This window comes from Triturus cristatus, chromosome 4_1 (assembly GCF_964204655.1).
Source record: "Triturus cristatus chromosome 4_1, aTriCri1.1, whole genome shotgun sequence".
NCBI classification, from domain to species: Eukaryota; Metazoa; Chordata; class Amphibia; order Caudata; family Salamandridae; genus Triturus; species Triturus cristatus.
In genome coordinates, this window is record NC_140585.1 from 555,005,435 (window position 1) to 555,022,196 (window position 16,762).

Here is a 16,762-nt window from a genome sequence, read left to right on the forward strand (position 1 = left end):
GTTGCAGAGAGCAAACAATTAGATCTGCTGGTCAACCTTGCCGGAGACGAAATAGAAGACTTAATGATGACACTACCAAGTGAAAAGACAGTGTCTCCTTCATGGAGGTGTGATTTGGTGGCATGTCGTCTTCCATCAGCATATTCCTTCATTCTCTTCTTGGCTGCCTCATCTTTTGCTGCCACGCCTTCGTGCCCCGGCGCGGCCAGTCCTTCTATCTGCGGCAGCCTTGTTCTGCTTGTCCTCGTCGGAAGAGTCGGATGAACAGACGACGGCTGGGAGAGAAGCACGGCTATACCTCATGTCCGACACACCCAAAGAAGGAAGACAGCAGGAACACATCCAGCTGGTGGAGAAACAGCAAATAAAAAAGACGGCCACAGTAGACATCGACGTCGGGCGCCACAGAACAACGTTTGTGCTAGACAGTGGTGCCACATGCAACATAATGTGCATGTCCGAGTACATGAAAATGAGAACAAGGCCAACGCTATCGCCATCAACAGTAGATGTGTTCACGTGGGGATCAAAGACACCAGTAGAAAACATGGGCAAGTTCACTGAGACGCTAACATATCAGGACGTGACGCGTCAGGAAGAAATACATGTGCTGAAAGGGGACATCCCAGCGCCCTGCCTGCTGAGTAACGTCACGGCACAAGTCATGGGGCTGTTGGCGATGACGTACCACATGACAGAAAAAGAAAACATACTGCAAGAATATCAAGAAATACTGCAGGGACTGGGGAAGCTAAAAGACAAACAGGTCACCCTACACATAAATGAAGCGGTGAGACCAGTGGCACAGCATCACAGGAGAGTGCCGATCCACCTACAACCGCAAGTGGAGGAAGAAATAAATAACTTACTGCAGCAAGACATAATTGAGCCTGCAGACGGGCCAACACCGTGGGTATCACCGATTGTGGCAGTCCCGAAGAAAAATACGTCCAAAATAAGGATCTGTGTGGACATGAGACTACCGAACACTGCAATATCGAGGGAACGTCATCCAGGACCTCATCTGAACGACATGATCAGCAGGCTGACAGGGGCGTGCCGATTCTCAAAGCTAGATCTATACAAAGGGTATCACCAACTAGAGCTGGACCCACAGTCGAGGTACATAACAACATTTTCCACACACCTAGGACTATTCAGATACAAACGGCTCAGTTTTGGTATCTCGTCAGCGGCCGAAATATTTCAGGAGACAATAAGACAGGTGATACGACCAGTACACAACAGTTTCAATTACAGTGACGACATCCTAGTGTTTGGGAAATCAGACGGAGAACATGACAGCGCCTCAAGGCAAGTGTGCAAACATCTAAAGCAGGCTGGACTAACACTAAATGGAGAGAAGTGCGAGCTAGGGAGAACAGAACTGATTTTCTTCGGACACATATTCTCGGAAAAAGGGATGAGGCCTGATCCCAGCAAAGTGGAAACGCTAAAGAAGACAAAGCCACCGTCAGATGTGGCAGAAATAAGGTCATTCCTAGGCCTGGCAAGCTACTGTGCCCGATACATACAAGACTTTGCCACAGTGAGCACGCCGCTGAGAGAGCTAACAAAACAGGGCCAGAAATTTGTCTGGTCTCAAGAGTGCAATGAGTCGTTCGAAGAGATCAGGAAGGCTGTGATGACGGCGGAGCACCTCGCATACTTCGACCCTCGGCTCTGCACCGAGCTGACGGTTGACGCCAGCCCAGTGGGGTTGGGTGCAATATTAGCACAACACCTGCCGGGAAAGGAGTCACCAAGGAAGATTGTCTCATATGCCAGCAAAAGCTTGACAGACATTGAGAAGGCGTACTCCCAGCCAGAGAAAGAAAGCTTGGCGGTGGTATGGGCATGCGAGCATTACCACATGTTTGTGTACGGAAAGCAGTTCACCATCATCACGGACCACCAAGCACTAGTAACAATTTACGGCAACCCAGCAGCAAAGATGCCGCCCCGCATTGAGCGCTGGGGCATCAGACTAATGGACTACGACTTCAAAATTGTCCACAAACCTGGGAAAGAGCATAATCCAGCCGACTACATGTCACGGCATCCGCTGCCACATGCAAAAAAAAAGGCCTCAATGGCCGAAGAATACTTAAACTTCGTGCTATAGCAAAGCACGCTGGCACCAGTAACTCTAACAGAGATAGAGAGAGAAACGGAAAAAGATGACACACTGCGAGCGGCCCGAGAAACGACGAGACAGCAAAGATGGAGACATATAAACAACAACTGCACATGGAAGGGAGGAGTACAAAAGGAGGAGATGCTGGCTCTACAGAAAATAAGTGGGGAACTCTCGGAGACAAACAGCGGAATCGTAATGAGGGGCACCAGGATAGTCATTCCACGTTCACTACGACGCCAAGTGGTCAGCATTGCACACGAGTCACACAGGGGCATTGTGGCGACAAAAAAACTGCTGAGAGAAAAGGTTTGGTTCCCGGGGTTAGATCGTCTAGTCGAAGATACGATAGCGGCCTGTCACCTCTGTCAAACGACGGGTCCGCCTGCAAGACAAGAACCACTGCAAATGTCGGAACTACCAAGAGCAGTATGGACAACAATGGCCGCTGATTTCTTTGGACCTCTAGACGCGGGAACTTACCTACTGGTCATAATAGATGAATACTCCAGATTCCCGATTGTGCGATCAGTCTCCTCAACGTCAGCAGCCGCAACGCTACCTGTTCTGGACGACATATTCGCAGCATGGGGCTCCCCGGAGACGTTGAAAACGGATAATGGCCCTCCGTTCTCAGGAGAGGAGTTCCGAAGGTTCATGGCTTACCTCGGAATACAGCACAGAAAGGTAACACCACTATGGCCGCAAGCAAACGGCATGGTCGAAAGATTTATGGGAAACATCAAGAAGGCAGTTCAGAGGGCGAAACTGTCGCAGATTTCCCTAGGACAAGCACTATGCCAAATGCTGAGGGATTACAGAAACACGCCTCATGGATCTACAGGGAAATGCCCGGCGGAGCTAGTACTAGGGAGGACAAGCAGAACAAGGCTGCCGCAGATAGAAGGACTGGCCGCGCCGGGGCACGAAGGCGTGGCAGCAAAAGATGAGGCAGCCAAGAAGAGAATGAAGGAATATGCTGATGGAAGACGACATGCCACCAAATCACACCTCCATGAAGGAGACACTGTCATTGTACGACAGAGACAACAACGGAAGTCAGACAGTGCATTCGCCCACGACCCATTGACGATAACACAAGTGAAAGGAACAATGATAACAGCAGAGTCAGACAGCAGGCGAATCACAAGGAACAGCTCACACTTCAAAGGCTTGAAAGAAGAAAAAGAGGAAGAACACGTGACAGGCACCGAAGGGATAACAACAACGAAGGAATGCAATGGAGCAGGTGTCGCAGAAGCAACAAGGCCAAAGGAGGGCCAAGGACAGGTGGAGAGGCCAAGAAGAGACATTGTGAGACCGAAGAGACTAATAGAGGAAATGTGAAATGCCGCTCTAGGCAGCATCTCACGGGTCACATCAGTCGACAGTTCACATCCTGCAACTGACTACAAAAGGGACTGTCCCATTTTACTACCAACGAATGCTACTGTCGTAATGCCTTTGTGACAAAGGGGGGAGATGTAGTGTCCTGAGAAATGAGGCACTAGGACCCCGAGGAGGGCAGAGGGCAGGAGAGGTCACCGGACACCAGTTCCGGTCAAGGGGTGAGGGGCAAGATACACAGGAAGCGGGGGACGAGGCAGGACGTGCAGCATGCTGGCTGCAGATACATATGCATGCAATAAATAATAGAAACTGACCTGGCTACGTGGTGGTGATTGCTGAGACGCGACGCGACAATGGTGCTCGACTTTCTGCTAGCAGAGGCCTAACTGGGTCTAGAACAGAGGTCTTCAAACTGTGGGGCGCGCCGCACTGGGGGCCTGTGGCCATGTTCCCAGGGGGGCGCAAATGCCTCAGCACCAACTTGTCAATCAAAACGGCTTGGAAGCATGAATTTGTTTATAAAACGCGCTTCCAGGCGGTCTTCATTTACAAACAGCAGCTGATGTGCATGAGAGGAACAAAGACGATTGAAAAGTGCATAATGGGTGCTTGCATGCTGCGTAGGGTCAGGTAAACCTGTCTACGGCGTCGGATTCCAGGCCAGAGGTCAGCAGCAGGCCCCATTACATTTTTCGAATGGGACCCGTGCCGGTTGTTACCGTTGTGAAGCTTATAGTTTATGGAAATGTTGCCAGATATTTTGGAAAGAAAAGGGAAGAATAAGGTCACACTCATCAGTGGACAGTGTACGTTAAACCGTATAGGAATGAGGATATTTCGGCATATGTGAAGAAAATCCAATTTAAATTGCATGAAAGTTACGGCAACCCTTTAAGGGTTGTGACTAAACCTCCATATGAAATTACTGAAATAGGCTGGGGTGAATTTGAAGTAATTGTCAAAATATTATTTATTGATCCTAATGAACGACGTTACTCACTTGCTGAAACTGTTCCAGTCTGATACCAAGTCATGCTAGGAAAGAAAACAGTGGTTTCTGAATTCTACGACGAGATGATTTTCTAGATGCAACAGCTATTGACAACATCTCGCCAGGTAACACTGGGAGCATACAAGCATGAAACTGAATTTAGCCAATTGGAAACCAAAACAAAGGGGAAGATGGACGCTGCTAGAAAGAAAATCAATTTTGAAATCTCTGACCTCAAAGAAAGGTTGAAAGCTAGTCGTGAAACTATTAACAGTTTTAAAAATAAAATTAAGACACGTGAAGAAGATGAGCTCTCTAAAGACATTTAGAAACCAACTAACAGAATAACAGTAGCAGACTGGTCCAAATCGAAAATGTGCTGCAAAGTGGCAGACTCGTGTAGATGTTGATGCCTTCAAGCAGATTGTGAGAACTGCAATTTTTATATGTGAACGATTTTACAAGTGCTAACTGGACATTGTTACACATCTCAGCCGGCTTAAAGCCATTGGTAAAGTTTACAAATATAAACATATTGGACAATGTCTTGCCAAATGCCCTTATTTTAAATGGCGAGGAGACTGACATGTTCCTGTTTATTGCTTACACTGGAACCTAACACTGTGTTGGTTTTAACCTTTATGTTTGGCATTTAGCTCTGTTGACCTGCTCACTGCACAAATGGTCCAATAGATAATATTCTGGAACTATTTAGTGCTATTTTTTCACCTGCAAGTAACGTAAATGACAAATAGTTTCAAGATAATACTTATGAATGCTGAAATGGTTAATGCAATCCCTGCAGATGTTTGTCTATGAGGCCAAAGAGTTACAGAAATGTATTTTGGTGGGCGCAGTGGGGAAAAGGGGCTTGTGTCTATATAGATCTACGAGGTCCAAGCCTGTAACAGAAATTACTGTGAATGACAATATGTTAATCATTAATTCAAACTGCATTACACCCAATATAAAATAGGCTGCTGCAAAATGGTTTAGTCAGAGCCACTGGAATTAGGGCTGACAAAATTATGCAAGAAGAAAAGGCAAATTATGTGGAATAATGTGGCATATTTTTTACAGTGTTGCTTCATTATTTTGTACTTTTTTCACATGGTAATACTGTTTGGCAAAATATTTTACCTCATTAGTACCAGTTTAATAACCAAATACAGAAATAAGCAAATGAAAGTTGACAATGTAACCTCTGTCAAGGGCCTTCCATTGGGTGGGACCACATGTCGCCACATTTTAGTAACTTTTGATCCGTTGGAGCTAGAAACAATTTTATTTCTAAATTCTGCAGTGTGTTAGGGTGCCACTGCACTGCAATTATGACTGCAGCCAAGACTGGAGTGGAGACCCATTTTCCTTGCTTGTATTAGGGCCCAGGCCACCCTTGTTGCACAGGGAACAGGGCCCCAGCACTGGGAGGGGGAGATGTGGGACTTTGTTACCTTTTTTAAAAGCATTGCACAAAGAGGCAGACAGTCTACTCTGAGCCTCAGGCCTAGAAATGATATCTCTGCGCAGTGGGCTGAGGACAAAGCCTGTTTCCTAGGGCAGTAAGTATCATTGGTGCTGCAGGTGCAATGACACTGAGGCCCGGTGGTGTGAGAGGCCAACTAAACCCCAATTATGGCTATTTACTATCCTTGCTTATTTGCATCAGGTTCCAGTGCACCCTTGATGTGCCAGTATATATGGCCTCATACCAATGGCCCAAGGGAGGTGAATGTCAAAGCAGAGTAGACAGCTTAGTTTTGGCCTCAGAGAGATGAGAGAAGGGGTACGACGCAATATCGGGCCCATGTTTTTAACAAAGAACCGATGAGACTGTTTTGCATGGCTGTACCTCTCGCTAGTGAAGCAGGTAACGTGGCACTGGATACCCTGGGTTGAGGGGCCTACTGCATCAGAATCACGACTGTCTTACTGTGCAAAAGAGGCATGGGCCTTGCTGGCATTAAAGCAGGGTCTAACCGTGGGGACTCATTTTTGTCTGAAGGGATCAGAGAGTGTGTCAGGGCTAGAAGGATGGCCAGGCATAATAGAGAAAGACAGAGGCAGAGAGGCAGCCTGCTACTCAGGGCTGCAGCTATCATTAGTCCCACAGGTACATCTACATTGGGGTCCAGGAGAATGAGGGCTCACAACACCCTAATTATGTGAGCCAGAGTTTTTTGGTCAATTTTTGTTTTGTGTGGCATATATTTCCTCTTTCATACTGCTCATATTTAGTGCAGAATTTGAGCTACAGAAAATACCCTTGAAATGATCTCATACTCCTAGTCCCCTGCACACAGCCAAACCACTCCCGCTCCCCCAAGCCTTGCCATAAAGTTTTGGAGGGGGGCCCGACTTCAAAACATTTTCCTTAGGGGGGCTCAGAGCAAAAAAGTTTGAAGACCTCTGGTCTAGAAGGTGGCATGGTTGAAGGAGGCGGCCACCGTCGATGACACACAATCTTGTAAAGTCCCTCACCCATCTTTGTGTGTGAATTGTAGTGACCCTTGTACAAAACTCACATACTGGAGGACCCTCATGGCCCATTCTTTTACACTAGATTGTGGATCCTGAAAAGCAAGCGGCTCTGGTTGCCATTTGTGCTCCACACTTTATGTAACACTTATTTCCCCACTGCTTTCAAAGGCCATCCTTCTCTTTAAGTCGTGCATAAAATGGGAGCCCAATCCGGTCTTTTTTCGCTGTTCTCACATCTTAACTGTGCGGTGCAGCCTTGTCGCGACAGTAATGACCAACAGCAATGATCAGCATGTGGAACTCAGTTAGAGAGTCGCAGAGGTCACATTATGCAGGAAAGTCAAGGAAGAGTTCTGTGAGAGATTTTGTCAACAATAGTTGAAGAAAACACTAAAGTAGAAGACACCAAAGGTAAATTAAGTGCAATGCTCCCCATTTCAAATGAAAGGTGTGGAATGAACATGGTCACATATTAAAATATTGGATTAGATCGGTGCATTTGTAGACAGAGCTCTCTGTGCATCGGCGTCCTCCTTTAAAGACATCTTTCCGTACACCCTTCCTTCACCTCCGCCCTTGCTCGTACTCTCACCACTTTTTCGCCTTTCCTCACTCGCCCTCAGTCTAAAAAGGAGAGGTGCCAAGATGGAGAGATCAAAAGTATCTGCAACAATGATGCAGAAGCCCTCCTTTCACTCCCTACCTGGTCACTATTCTTCTTCCCTATTTACCCCTCCCTCCTTCACCCTGACTCTAAGGGCACGTCTCACTCTTAATGCCCTCTTCGTCAATCTCAGAATTATGTGGTACAATGACGTGGCAATGATTGTCTGTGCCATTGGCGAGGGCAGCTGAACGGACAGGTGAGAAGGGCCAGGAGGAAACGATCAACCGTGCAAACTTTCTGTCTATTACATTTTTCTAGAAGTGTTTTGTTTGAAATTACTCCAGACTGCCTTCACTTCGAATAAACAGACATGAGCATATTTTGTGATTTTTTCATTTAATCATTTTTTTGTTTGAAACGGTACCTAAAATTTCATCTTCAACGTTTCTGCAATAGTGGGTGTGGTGTGGCAGTGGGTAATTGTTGGCTTCAGCGTTGCTAAATAATGCTTTTTGAGGGTTTCTTTGTGTTGTGTGACAATGTGTCAGTTTTGCTCAGACATAATGGAACAGACTGAGTTTCCGGCGTGTTCATTTTCGTCAGAGAGGTGACATCTCTCACTTCCATTCTGTAATAATTATGGACACAGTTTTGTTCTTGAGTGGCACCAAACTCCAGAGCTCTGGAATGATGAATAAACATAGGGTGTACAAGGAACCGTTTCAAAAACTCATTTTAAACTAACTTATTCAAGTAATATAAGGCCGATTCTAAAATGAAGCGAGCACAGAGACTATTATAAGAAACACGTTAGTGGAGATATGTTTGGCTATGACTAAGGGGCAGCTGTGCCCGTTACATGCTCCATGCTCCTGCTGTGGTGGAAGTTAACCATTCTGCTAGAACTGGGCCCCGGGGTAAGTGACGGTCGCAAACCAGTCCTCCCTCAGGGTGCTTCGTGCTAACAGACACAGGCAGGGTGGGATGGGCTATTTCAGGGGGAAGGGGGCGTTCATTAAGGTACTATATAGGTGTCAGGAAGGGCTTGTCCGGCCTCTTCCTGACTCCTTGCACCACTGGGAGAGAGCAAGCTTTAAGTAGGACCACCCACCCACCCTACATGTTGTGGGAATTTGGCGGGGAGGCTTTTTTCTACATCGTGTTTCCAATTTAGGGCTAGTTGCAGAGCGTATGCGGTATTTTGGGGGGTGGTGAGTCACATGCGGGCATATCCACCCCTCGGGCGGGGAGAAAGGGAGCACAAATGACTGATGGCGGTGAGCGGGATGCGACGATCTGGGGAAAGATCTTCCTTGGAGGATGTTTGGTAGGGCAAGTGAGGGAGCGGCTGGGTATATGGAGCAAGGTCAGTGAGTGAAAGGGGGAAGGATAAAGCAAAGGATATGGGTTTTAAGGATGGAATATGGTGTGAGCTGTGAATGGTGCGGGGAGGAATGGAATTGTCATATTTATTGTCATATTTATTAAGTTTGAAGTATTTTTAATGTTAACAAAGTTTTATAACCCTGTCCTAATAAATGCCCTTTTAGGCTAAAGTAACGAGGTGGTGTATGGTTATTGCATAAAGTTGCTCCACAACCACCCTGCTGTGGGTGATTAATGGTCACAGTGTTTGGACTCTACAAACCTGTGCATATGGAACATCAGTGCCAAAGCATTAGCTAGATGCTCCATTAGCAGAAGATGGGAACACTACTCTCACTATATAAGGCAAGTGCTTTTTGAATTAAGATGCTATCTTACAATGTCAAAGAAAAAGCGTTTTAGTGTGCCACATGTGATACTATGCACAAGGGAGAGGTTGCAGAGTGACCCATTCCCTCTTTAGCGTCTTATCACAGGCCCATGCAGCATGAGGGCTGGGGGTACCCGCCAACAGCCATCCATTCAGCGTAAGACCTACGAATTTCAGTGAGATATGGGAGTCTGCGGGGGCACTCGCCACATTCTGTGGGGTGGGTGACATCTCTAACCCCTTCTATGGCGCAACAAGCCAAGTATTAGCCTCTGGGCTAAGCACCTTCGGTAGCACTTGTGAGAAGTCCGCCTGGTATATGCTGACCACTAATTAAAGTGGGCACCTTGTACCAGTCCAAACAACCCTTATGGATGATTAGGTTAAAGACAACATTTATAGAAAGCTATCCTAGTGGTAGCTGTGGAGAGCAGCCTTCAAGCTAAGTCTCGAAGGAATGTAAAGCAGCTTGTTTGACCAGATCAGAACCTTCTGAATGACCAAATGAAAGGAGAACCACACAAGAGATATATAAAGTACATGTATTTATTACTAAACTACTCCTGGTGACTCACCAAGCAATGGAGAGTCAGGGCATGCCTGGAGCAACCAGGAAAGTCAAAGTTACCTCACAGGGACCCACAGGCCGACGGACCAGGGATCGCAAAGGGACCTCGAGCTGAATCACGAAAAAATAGCCCACGGAACACTCGTGGAATGTAGGCCGGAAATCTTCAGGGGAAATACTGCTCGGGTTCAGGACTACACGTAGTCCAAACCATAGCCTCAGGGATCGCCAAAAAGCATATGCTGCCGCAAAAGTACACGGTGCACAGGGGTTTCGGGTTGCACGGTCCCTACGAGGGATACTGGTCTCAGACTTGCTGAGCGAACCGATCGACCTCGAAGACCTCGTGAACCCACCTCCAGTGTTGCAGAAATCTTCGGAGTCCTCAAGAGCTTGGGAGATGCAAACCGGTCAGATGCGTTTAGGTGCGTGCTGCTGCAGGGATGTACTCCAAGGGAGATTTTTCAGTCGTCCAGGGATGCGTAGATTGTCAAAGTACTTGGTTTCTGTAGCAGAGTTTAGTCCAGGTAAAATCTAAAGTCCTGTAATAAGGGCTCCTACTTTATACCCAAGGAAGGGGTGGGACAAACTCTGGGGATCCACCTGTTATGTTATGTTATTTTAAAATTTCTTATAAAGTGCTTGTACACCGATTGGTTTCTTGGCGCTGAACTTAAGAATTTTGCTGGGACCTCATGTGTTTAGTTGTCAACAAGTCTAGTTATAAGCTTGGGCAAATAGCCAAGTCTTAAGAAGTCTACAGAATCTGACGAATTCAGTGCAGGTTCTTATATCTAGCGGTAGAGTGTCCCAGAAGCTGGGAGCCAATACTGCAAACCTGCAGCCACCTATTCGTTTCCGTTTATAGGAAGGAATGGTTAAGAGGTTCTTGTGGGTAGAGCGTAAGCTCCGTGCAGGTAGGTATTTCTGGACAAGTCTGGATATAAATTTTGGGCTACCACCATGCAAGGCTTTAAAAATAAGGCAACCAACTTTAAACGCACATCTTTGCGGGATGGGAAGCCAATGTAGCTCTTTCATAGTGGGAGAGATGTGTTCCCATCTGGGTTGTTGGGATATCAACCTTGCTGCCTGGTTCTGAACCATCTGCAGTCTTTTGGTGAGAAAGAGCGGAATGCCAAAGTATAAAGAATTGGCATAATCCAGGTGAGATATCACCATGGCTAGGACCACCTGGATTAAGGCTTCCAGAGTGAGTAATCTCCTAATCTTCCTTATCTTCCTCAGCTGAAAGAAAGAGGTGAAGGTCACTGCTCCTATCTGAGATTTCATAGTGAGATCACTATTGATGATCACTCCCAGACTTTTAGCTGAGGAAGAAGGGTTAGGTGGGGAGCCTAGTTCACTTGGCCAGAATTGTGCGTTCCAGGGTTCAGGGGACCACCTATCAGAATCACTTCTGTTTTTATCTAGGTTCAGTTTTAACTAGTTGTTATTCATTCAGTCACGGATGTGTAACCTCGTTGCCTGGAATTCAGATATCGAATCAAATGAATTATCGATTGAAAACACCAGTTTCAGATCATCTGCATAATTATACGTGCATACCTTCCTATTTTTCAAGGAGTGAAGTAAGGGAAGAAGGTAAAGATTGAATAAGTGAAGGGACAGTGAGGAACCCTGTGGTACTCCACATGTCGTTGCCATTTTAGGTGCAGAAAATTGTGAGAGACGCACTGACTGAGTACATTCCTCAAGAAATGACTCAACTCAGCTGGACGCCATCCCTTTGAGACCGGCCGTCCTGACACGGTCGATCAGGATACTATGATCGACCGTGTCAAATGCCGCTGACAGATCCAGCAGCACCAAGGCCTGGGAGGAGCCTTATCGGCTTCCTTTCAAAGCTTATCCAGTACAGTGAGTATTACTGCCTCGGTAGACTGGGCTGGGCAGAACCTGCTTGGTTAGGATCAAGGTACTCCGACTGCTCAATGAAAGTACAGAGACATTTGGCCACGTGAGATTCCAATATTTTGGCCACCTATGGGAGGGTCAGGACAGAGGGGTGGCTACACCCATGTCCTTTGTCCAGTTTTGTGCCAGAACACAGATATACCCACATATTGCACTCACTCGCGCACACACGCACATATTAATATTAACATGCCATCACGACACATTCTATGCACATGCATTGGATTCTCACGCACACACTTGATTCTCACACACATACTCACATTCTGCTCGCAAACAGGCACACATATTAACCTTATAGCCTTATTGGCAGTTCATAGCTACACAATACACTGATACCTTTGCTGGTTGGTTTGGGACTCTCTTCATTTATACCTGGTATTATTTTTGGAAAGAGTCAAGTTTTTAAGTTTCTCCTAAAACTGTTCATGTTTTCACTAGCTCTAATGTGGATTGGCAGCCTATTCTAAATCTGGGCAGCCTACATCTGGAAAGTCCTCCCGCCTGCCCTAGTTTTCTTAAATTTCTGTATACAGACCAAATTCGCCATGGTGGAGTTCAAGTTCCTTCCTTATGCCAATTTTCTGCACATTTGCATGCAAACTTCTTACTCACAAACTTATATACAAAAACCCTCCAATCACACCTGCTCCATTCAAAAAAATCAAACCATATGGATCTGTCACTCTCTCACACATCCCAGTCACACAAATAGAAAATATTTTTTTTTTCATCCAGTGCAATTAGACTGGATGAAAAGAATGTGTCTTGTCTATCAGTGGTAGCTGGTAGGGAATAGTGGTGGGGGTTTGGAAAAAAAGACTTACCTGCTGGTTGCCAGCCGCCGCCTCTCCTCCATCCTCCCTGTTTTCCTGGCTCCCACCAGCACCCAGGCCCACAAACTCCTGTAGCCAATCACGAAGCTGCTGTCACCAGCATGACAGCAGCTTCATGATTGGTCAGAGCGGCCTGGTTTGGCGCTCAGACAGGGAAGCGGGGGGATTTGCATGTTCTCCACCCAGGCTGTGCAATACAGCTAGGTGGAAAACATGCTAAGTGCGCTTAACCGTATGGCCGGCCCAAGATGGCCGGATAAACCGTCATGTGCACTTATGGTTCACCAACCACTCCTCCTCGTTGTGACGCAAGTCCAGCCCCGCAGCACACTAACCTGGCTCCAAACTAAAAATAAAATGCTAAAAACATTCTGTTATTATCATTTTATTTTTCCTTTGCACTGGTCAGACAGCAGTGGGGGGACGCTCATCCGCCTTAGCAAAGGAGCCACCACTGTTGTCTATGTGTGTGTCTGGGATGTGTCAGAGAGTGACAACTCCGTGAGGTTTAGTTTTGAGTGAATGGAGCAGGTGTGATTAGAGTGTTTGCAGTGTACATTAAACTATATTTGGGACTGGGGTAATCCACTTTCTTGAACCACTATAACCTACTACAAAAAGAAGTGCACAAGATCAACAAAACACACACACTGGTCACCACTCATACACACACAATTCCCAAACAAATTTCACTCACACAATGAATTCACATTGTGCTGACGATCAGTCGACGCAAAACCACAACACTCTTTCTGAATGTATTTTTTGTGTTAGTTATAATCAATGTTTCTTACTTTTTACTGAGGCTTTCTCATTTTGTTGCTCATACTCGTTTATTTTAACAGTATGGTAACAATCTCCACAACTCCACCACAAACGCTATGCAACTCTAAAACAATGTTTATCTTAGAGATGTCTGGTGCAGAAATAGAAGGGCATTCAACTGAGAGACAGATGGGTTTTTGTGAACCCCCTCCACGTCAAAAGGCAAAACAAGTACAAAGGACAGTGAAGTCAAGAAGTGAAGATGGCAGGTCCATGGGGACCCCACGCTCGTATTGCCTTTGCTGTGCAGCATAGATGTATCTGTTTGTTGCTGTACAGAATAACTTGAAAGAGGCTGAATGCAGCTCTGACATACACAGCCATAACACTGACAGCTGAGGTTATCCACAAACCTGGGCAAGGTGAGAGATAAAAGTATGGACAACAGAAATGAATGTGGTGGTAAAATAGATACAATAGTTGTGGCGTCCACTATATTATGAGCCCACATATATACACTTGCAGATTTTATAGACAACACGTTATTATTGAATAATAAGTAGGGGCGGGCAGAATTTGCAAAATTGACTTTCGCAAATTATCGCGAAATTGCTCAAAATTTCCACGAGCACGCAGAACTTTCGCGAAGATGCGGAGATTGCTTTTCCCACCCGTTCGCGATGTGTTTTTGCGTGCTCGCGGGGAAATATATCTCCAACTTGCCCATGCGGTCACAAAAGGGCACAGCCATCTTGCTCACAATGCTTATTTCCTGTTCCGGGTCGAATGAAGTGTTCGCAATCGCAAACTCTCGCAGGATAGCGTGACCGGCTACCAATAATCCAACATCTCGTGGCGCACGCGAACAGATAGGAAAACTCATCGGCGAACGCAGGGACCCGGTAAGTCGCGACCGCACACACGAGAACGCATTTTTTAAAGCGCGAACAAGAAAAATACTTCCGTTTCGCGGCAGATTGCGAAAGTTTTTAAATTTTAGCGCTCTCTGCAGAATGCGAAAATGTCAAAATATCGCAAATTCCACGAGCGGAACGAAATTTACCGCCCAGGCCTAATAATAAGCTGCTTTAAGGTGTTATATAAAAACATTTGGAAAATTCACTGATAAAATCGATGTTGCAGATGCCAACCTAGAACAATAGAACTTAAGCATAGGGTGGTACACAGCATTAAGGACATCAGAAAACACATAAATAGTAGATAAGGTTTAGACAGGGGTACTTACAGCTGTCACTGGGCACTGAACCCTTTGGAGATGGTGCTGCGTGGTAAACAGGAGTCGGGTTTTAGCTCACTCCCCTAGGTGAAGATAAGTCACAGGAAGACTGGCCTCCTTAGCACAAGCATCATAATACCAGTGTTTTATCTGAGTGTGAATTCACACACTTAGGCACCTCCACCTTGTCCATTTTACATCTATGGATTAGACAAGAATAGCTCACCTAAAACATATAACTGTAAAACATAGACATGATGACTCCGCCAACTTTGCTGTAGGGTGTCTAAATAACATTGTTCCTTATAAAAGTGAATAACAGTGATAACAACGGGAAAGGAGAATCTACCCACTATGGAGGCAGGGTTGCTGGGGTTATACCGATGCAAGAGACGGGGAGGTGTCACAACTCGTCCTATAGACTTGTCCCTAATTATAACTAAGCACACCATTGCCATGAAATGGAAGGATGCATGTCTCTTTGATATACCACATTGGTTTGTGGCAACACTGAAGTGGAGTATGGCAGAATCTGTGGCTTTGAGTAGGGAGGAGGTCAGAGCCTTACGCAGAGTTCGCATTGCACTCAAGTGGGATACCCTTGTGTATGAGTTACAGGTCCTCTCTCAGGAGTCCGGGGAGGGAGGACCCGAGAGCGAAGTAAGATTGGTTACCCTCTCTCTCCTTCAGTTATACTCTGAGTTCTCCCTCTTCCCTCCTCCCACCACCCCGTTCCTTTCCCCTTTGATCATCGTCTGGCCTGGTGCTGGGAATGCTATGTCTGCTTCCGGTGTCTGCAAATGTAGTGTTGCTATACTCACTGTCCAATCTGTGCCACTCAGGAGGATCTTGACAAATAGAAATGTTAGTGCCCTGCTAGTTCAACTTGTTACTTGAGTTGCTTGTTGATGATCAGGGGCATAACAACGGCCCCCGCAGCCCCTGTGGTGCGGGGTGGCCCGAGCTCCAGGGGGCCCCTTCAGCCCAGTGCCCTGTCAGCGGAGCTCCTGAGTGTGGTTGGAGGGGTCGCCCTTCATGCACTTTGCAGGTGGGCCCGCTCAAGTTTTGTTACGCCACTGTTGATGATGTTAAAAACAAAGGAACCAATGTCTCCTGACAATATTTTCACTGCTGCAAGTCATACACTGGCCCAATGGGAAACTGTTCACTGATTGACTGTATCATTATCCTGTAATGATTGTATTGTGTATACTGTACTTTGAAAATCAATGCAATTGGTTCAACAAAAAAAATGCAGCTCTTTTATTTGTCAGAATCCAAGTGTGAAATCATGTGTCCCTTTCTTTGCAGCGCCGGCCCCTCCATTATGGCGGCGGAGTGCCACACCCCCTTCCACCACCCGAAAAATAAAACAATAATAAAACCCTGGTTTTAAAACTGTTTTATTACCGTTTTATTTTAATCCTCCTGGACCCACCCCAGGGCTCTGGCGAGTCTTGGGGCGGGACCGGGGGAGTGACACTGTGGTGGGGGAGGGGTAGTGTACTCCCTTCTCTCTTCTCTGCGCCTGAGGGTTCGGCCGGCCGTTTCAAGCCGGCCAAACCTTCATGCGCAGTGAACATTGCTCCAGCCCCAGCTGTTCTGCTGGGGCTAGAGAAAGCAGACACAGGCTCCCGATCTGCCGGGAAGCACAAAGTCCCAGTGCTCAGGCCAATCCTAAAACAAGTGAGACCGATTTTACCTCAATACCACAAGGACTCCTGGAGGGTTCATTTGAAATTCTGCAGTCATAATAACAGCTTTATTCAATTTCTTATTCGAGATCATTGAAGCACGAAATACATGATACATTTAGATAAATAGTTAATAGCAATAAAAATTTGAAAACATAAAATGTGTGTCATGAACTTAAAATTGAGCATAGAAACATTTAATATATGAAAACAATACATAATACGTTAACAGATTTCCATAATTCCTCATTCTAAACTTTGGTATTGATTAATTGCTATTCCTTTTCGCATAGTCACAGAGTGCCATGTAAAAGTTGATAATGCTAGACACATTGTTAGATTGGGTTAATGCTGGAGAAAGACCATAGCAGGTTTATAATGCCCAACATTATGCTTATATAG

At 46.1% G+C, this 16,762-nt stretch overlaps 1 protein-coding gene and 1 pseudogene across 1 annotated transcript in view; both read left to right on the top strand.

Annotated features, from left to right (window-relative positions):
- The window catches only part of CAMK1D (calcium/calmodulin dependent protein kinase ID), a 1,392,645-nt gene that overhangs the window by 681,912 nt on the left and 693,971 nt on the right, over positions 1 to 16,762 (top strand). The window lies entirely within an intron of this gene.
- On the top strand, positions 4,184 to 4,807 carry LOC146855219 (YEATS domain-containing protein 4 pseudogene; annotated as a pseudogene).